General features: G+C 36.3%; 1 protein-coding gene across 5 annotated transcripts in view; it reads left to right on the top strand.

Annotated features, from left to right (window-relative positions):
- LOC106880011 (sodium channel modifier 1) overlaps window positions 1-6,319 on the top strand; it is a 42,405-nt gene that overhangs the window by 15,161 nt on the left and 20,925 nt on the right. Inside the window, exon 1 of one of the 5 annotated variants that reach the window (XM_014929798.2) lies at window positions 1,719-1,856. The exons of 2 other annotated variants lie outside the window; for them this stretch is intronic. The gene's annotated coding sequence lies outside the window, so the exon portion shown is untranslated. Of the gene's footprint in view, window positions 1-1,718; window positions 1,861-2,445; window positions 2,684-6,319 lie in introns of those variants that run through there. 2 more of the 5 variants (XM_014929801.2, XM_014929799.2) reach the window with 2 other exon arrangements.

Below are 6,319 nucleotides of genomic sequence, written 5' to 3'. Positions count from 1 at the left end.
ACGATGATGATGGAGATAATAATGGGGATGATGCTTATAATGATGATGTTGATGATGATGATGATTAGGATGATGACAATGAGGAAGATGACAAGGATGAGAATGAGGTTGAGCATCATTGCAACAAGGATTATGGTGACATCAATAGTATTTCTTAATATTTAATTTGATTTAATGTCAACAAGTGACAATAGAGGGTGGGTGGGGGAGAAAATTGGCAGCTGTGATGGTGTGGTGGCAGGCATGCCTTTACACAAGTATATTATTGGCGTTCTCAATGAAGGATCTTGTGTGGGACAAACAATGAGGCTATCAATGCTACCTTTATTCTTCCGGAAACAAACTTACCGAAAATGAATATTAATGTATTATAATATATGTGTGTTTGTGTGTGTATGTATGTATGTATGTACACATATGTATGTATGTGTGTATGTATGTATGTAAGTATGTATGTATGTGTGTTCGCATATGTATGTATGAATGTTTGTGTATGTATATATGTATGTGTGTGTATGTATGTGTGTGTGTATGTATGTATGTGTGTATGTATGTATGTATGTGGCTATGTGGTAAGAAGTTTGCTTTACAACCACATGGTTCCTGGTTCAGTCCTACTACATAGCACCAAGTGCCTTCTACTTTAGCCTCAGGCTGACAAAAGCTTTGTGAATGGATTTGGTAGATGGAAACTGAAAGAAGCCCATCATATATACATTAAAAGACATGTTAAGATCCACAATGAGCAAAACTTATATGCAGATATTGGTAGTTCAAATCAGAGATGCAATCTGTGTGGGTGTTTTTTCAGAACATTGTCTGGTTTAAAAAGCCACATCAGACGCCATGAAAGGGCTAAGGTGTAGGTGCGGGAGGTGGTCAAACTCTTGTGTAAGGAGTAGACAACCACCACCATATACAAAAGTTATGGATGCTATCCCTTCCTCCAGACACTCAACAAGAAAAGAACAAAATGAATCATGATAGTCAGAAACATTTTAGAACTCTGGTTTCCATGGTAACACAGAAGCTATGCTATGGTCATTCTGTCAATGAATTCTTACTCCAGACAAATAATGCCTACAATTTGATGTTTTGACAGCATAAATCTCATGGAAGATATATAGGTTTCATTTCAGTGTGATTTAGTGTTTGTTTGGTAATTAATTCTGTAATACTCCATGTTGAAAGGGAAAATTGTCTGGCTGTAAAAAAAACTCTGTGAATGCATCTGAAACAGTTAGTCCACATTACTTCATAAGGAGCACAGGGCTATGACCATTTCATACGAGTGGGCACAATCTTGGGTTACCTCCTCAATTTCGGACCGTCCTTTCTAGATCTTCTTAGGTCATCCAACTTTCCTCTTTCCTTCAGGTTGCCAGTCTAACTCTTATCTTGCCAAGCTGCTTGGAGGTTTCTTTAAAGTGTAACCGATCCAGCCCCATTTCCTTTTCAGAATTTTTTGATTGATGGTAATTTGGTTCCACCTCTCCTTGAGCTTAAAGAGGTTCATTTGAGGCTAAGAATCTCTATTAGAAAACCAAATTGTTATAGAAACCACAATTATGTCAACTATTTCAACACATACACATACATATATATGTTGTGCGTGTGTGTCGGTTGCAGATGTAATACTCGAAATATGTAGATCACAGTTTACGATTACGTTCGTTTTGGACATCCGTCGAAATGACAAGTAACTGTTTGCATTTCAAGAGCAGTTAATGACTATTCGGGTTGCCCGGATGTTGGATAGCTTTCTCTGTACGAAAGTTACTAACAATCTTAATATTGCCGGGACGCACTTCGCCGTCGGAAAGGATGTAGAAAAATATTTGAAAATCACTCATTTTGTAGGTTATTATTATTTTTTTTTAAAGTTTCTTTTGCTATCGTTCGACATTTTAAAGTATTGCGTTACTCTATATGTTGAAAAAAGTCATTTAATGAAATTTAAAAATATAAAAATATATTTATAAATATCCTTTTTCTCGAAACAGTAGATGCAATAAATAAGTTTATACTAAAAGTTGAAATTAGTATGAAAATATATCAAAATCGCTATTTAAATATAAACCCGCAAAAGAAAGAAGCCACACTCTCTTATTATTATTATCATCTCATTAAAAAAATTTTCTATTACTAAATAAATATATTTCGTTTTATTTAGGATTTTTTAGTGTTTATTTATTTCGTAAATCGATTTAATTTGTACTTTTAAGGGACTGCATATTTAGTGCGGAACGATATTTCATGATTTCAGTTGACTTCCATTTGGAAACTTGTTACATGCTTCGAAAAAAATGATAACAGAATTATTGAAAAAAGATAAACTGAGTAAACCTCACAAGAAATATTTAAAAAAAATCATCTACTTTATTAATATGTGACATCATTTGCCGACAAACGAAATTTACAGCTTCCGTTTGATAAGGCGGACTTAAGACTCTCCATACTAAGGGAAGTCACTCAGTTCATTAATAGTTGAGATAAATTAATCTTCACAATATTTTTACTTTTACTTTGAAGTACTTATTTTTATTTTTTGTAATTATAATAATTTTTTTTAATAACGAATTTTTTAAAATTCAATATTTTCTACCAAAATGTACAGAAATGAACACGAACAATTTTGAGGCAATCAGGATTCGTTTCGTTAAACTTATCATTTATGTTACAGGTAATATTTCAGTTCGTTTGACACAAATCTATTTTTAAAAAAAAATAAACTAGATTTGTCAGCTGTTTTCCAGGTCAAATGCCGATTATATTTTCTATTGGTTTATAATTATGTTAGCTTTTCCACCCTTTATTCTTATTAGCCTAGTGAAAGCATGTTATTAATCTCCCTTCCTTCCTGAACTGTTGTAAATCCTTCTTTTCTAATTTCCATTCCAACTTCTAATCAATTTTATTTTAAACCTCATGCTATCTCCATAATACGCGCGCGCGCACGCACACACACACATATATATAGACAGAGAGTTTAAGTTTGCGTCACATGTAAAGTACAGTACTTTAAGGATACACCTTTGTTGCGAATAATATGTGTGTGTGACTACGAAAATGAACCCAGATTACCTTTTCTCTGTACACATTTTTTTTCCATGACGCCCTACAAAAAAGAGTAGCATTTCGCGCGCGCGAACATGTATTTTCTGTGACGCAACTAGGGTACAGCTACATATTGGGCAATCGTATAGTTGGAAATCCAAAGGGGGAAAAAAAGGGGTGGGATTAAACAAGAAGACATTTGCCATGTTGCTAACTCAAATGAATAAGGAATATTTAAAAACTGAATCTTTAATTTTATTTTAAATACAAGTACTTCAGCTTACAGGAAATGGCTACGATCCGTTTGTGTACTTGGTTCTTTCGTTACATGTGTACTTCTGATCGGGCAGAAAGCTTTCTATATATGACTGTCTTGTTTTTTTTAAAGGGCTCCACTACTACATTATCCAAACACTTTTCAAATGATAGCGTGTGACATAAGGAGATTTGGTTCCTGTTTCTAGCAACGTATTAAAAATTACGAACAAAGGATAGTGTTAGGGGTCCACGAAATGTTTTTCTTACAGTTTGAGCGCTTATCCCCGGCAGCAATCAATTTTCTGTTCGTTTTTATAATATGAAATCATTAGCCAGAATAACAGTATGAAGAACACAACCAGTTGCCCCACCCTCTAAACACATACTTTCACTCTACACTGGCAGCCAAACCTACTAAACACATACACAGCATATACTAACGTGGGTATAGGCACACACGCACACAGATACTTCTGACAAGACTGCAGTCAATCAGAACTTCTTAACATGCTTTCTGCTCACTCTCACACGCGTACTCCCACACACACACATTCTTATAAGTACTGCCACACTAACCAATCTCACGTACCCACATCAAAATTGCATGCATTCTCTCTCATGTTACGATTAAACTTGCCTTGGTTTATTCTCCTCATCAACATAGTCACATCAGTGTTATCAATATCGTTCGCCCTCAAAATTGAGGCCGTGGAACCAAAAAACATGAGCTTTTGACGATCCGAGTTTGTGATACAATCTTGACTCAGATTCTAAGCCACTTACTTAAGGTACTTAGAGATTTTAAACGACGCAAAACCCTAAGCAAAAATATCTTTGTGCCAAACGGGCTGGATTAGATGCTTTATAAACTTAGATATTTCAACTCGGTTTTTCTGTTTCCTGTGTAGGAAACATTGAAAAGTGAAGGGGTAACCAGTAGTAGTAGTAGTAGTAGTAGTAGTGATAATATATATAATTATAGTGGAGTAGACCCGTTTATGGGGCTACTCTAAGTTTCCCGCTCATAAGGCGTATCATCAGAACCCCAAACACTGCTGGCCTGAGACCTGTGTGTGTGTATATATATATATATATATATATATATATATATATATGTGTGTGTGTGTGTATAGGATAGTATTTTAAAAGGGAAACTGAGAAAGATTTAGCGATGGAGAATAAGAGTTCAGCGAGGGTTAGCAAGGAAATTGTCAGATAAATGGTTTTGGAGCGGACAAATGTGCTGGTGAAGGGTTTTTCTTTTCCTTTTTTGTTACCTAAGGTTGTGTTGCTATAGCAAAAATCTACTTTGAGGGTAAACTAATCTGCATTTGGAACCCAGTTTATAAAAGGTAGATTTGTTCGTTTGTGCCTTTACATTGTAATTGGAAGCCAGTTCGAATCATTCCCATTTGTGTCAGCCAGAGAGTGGGTCAGTCTACTGAGAAAAGACGCGAGCAAACGAGACATGAGACAGAATTATTTAAAATTTCTGATATATTTTAATATATTTTAATGGCGAAGAAAATAGCGTCTTTTTTTTTTTTTTTTGAAGCGTCCTTATATGCGTTTCTGAGAAACATTACGCGGGTTGACGTTAGTCTTATAAATACGGTATTTTTTCTTCTTCAGCCCTAGGATTCGTAAGACCATTTTACCCGGCTTCCATGGCATACAAATGACCGAGGTCGCAATATTCCTCCTGAATGGGATGCCGGTCCGTTGGAAGGACTTAAGCCCTGCTGTTTCGGGGGAAGGTAAAGAATGCGCACATCACCCGTTTTTGGCGGCTAGGGTTAGGGTTACGGTTACGCCGAAAACGGGTGGTGTGCGTATTCTTTACCTCCGCCCAATTTCGAGGGGAAGGGGCTTATTTTATTGACTCGGAAGGAATGAAGGTAAAGAGCTGAAAGAAATGCCGCTAAGCTTTTCCCTCTAACGTTTAATAATTCTGCCAGCTCTCCGTCTTATAGAATACAATAATATAGAGGCAGTTAAGGTGTATTTCTGACTCCGAAAAAGACCAATCGTTCATGGTGGATCATTGGTACTTGGCTGTTTAATGTCAACTGCTCAGTGGTAAAAGCGAATCGTCTCTCGGAGTTGATCCATGTTCTGTTTTGAGTTCAATGAAGATGCATCCTTTTGTCGTTTGTGTTGGTTCTCAATCTTTTATTGCGAAAGCTGAGCACATACAGTGTCATAAAATTTATCGATAACGTTTTAGATCAGTGGTTCCTAAAGTGGGCGGTATTGTCCCACCCCCTGGGGGCGGTGGAAAGTTCAAAGGGGGCGTTGAAGAAAAGTGGGGCGATAATGGGGTAGCGATTCATGTAAAAACAACAAAATAATGGGTTCATTAGATTAAGGTTTATTTGTGAAATACAGTTGCTTTGAATTTGCTTCAGAAAGAGGTCTATGTTCGTGATGGTTAGTTGGGGTGGGGGCGCTAGGAATGTGGCCTGGATGTCAAGAGGGCGGCAGCCCCAAAATGTTTGGAATCCACTGTTTTAGATAAACTTGTATTCATCTGTAATTATTATAGAAACCATATTGAATGCTTATGCACAACTTATACTTCTGGAGCAAAGGATTATAAAACGTTCTTCAGCTGTGTATTGAGTTAATATCGGGTTTAATTTTAGACCAATAACATTCTTTTGCTTGAGTGTACACCCCAGTATTTTTAACTACGAAGTACAAAGAATTATTTACCGTCTTACTAGTTAAATGGAGTTCATTCTCAATGTTCACAAAAGCTTTTCAATGAATTATTATATACTGCAGTTTAATGTTGTATCAGCAATCTCAAAACCTTAAGATGGTTTGTGTGGTGCCCCCCCCCGCTCCTGATGATTTGATTTATGTGAAAACCATAGTTCATCGATCCTGGCGAAGACTCCAGATCTGCTAAGCTTTACTGGATTATCTGTACTGACCAATTTACAACGTTTCACATCAAATGATTCTCTTTCGATATCGGTTCTTTCAAACTCTTGATTTG

The sequence above is a fragment of the Octopus bimaculoides genome, chromosome 11, assembly GCF_001194135.2.
Source record: "Octopus bimaculoides isolate UCB-OBI-ISO-001 chromosome 11, ASM119413v2, whole genome shotgun sequence".
Classification (NCBI taxonomy): domain Eukaryota; kingdom Metazoa; phylum Mollusca; class Cephalopoda; order Octopoda; family Octopodidae; genus Octopus; species Octopus bimaculoides.
Note: the sequence above shows the minus strand (reverse complement) of the source record. Positions and strands in the feature narration are given on the sequence as shown.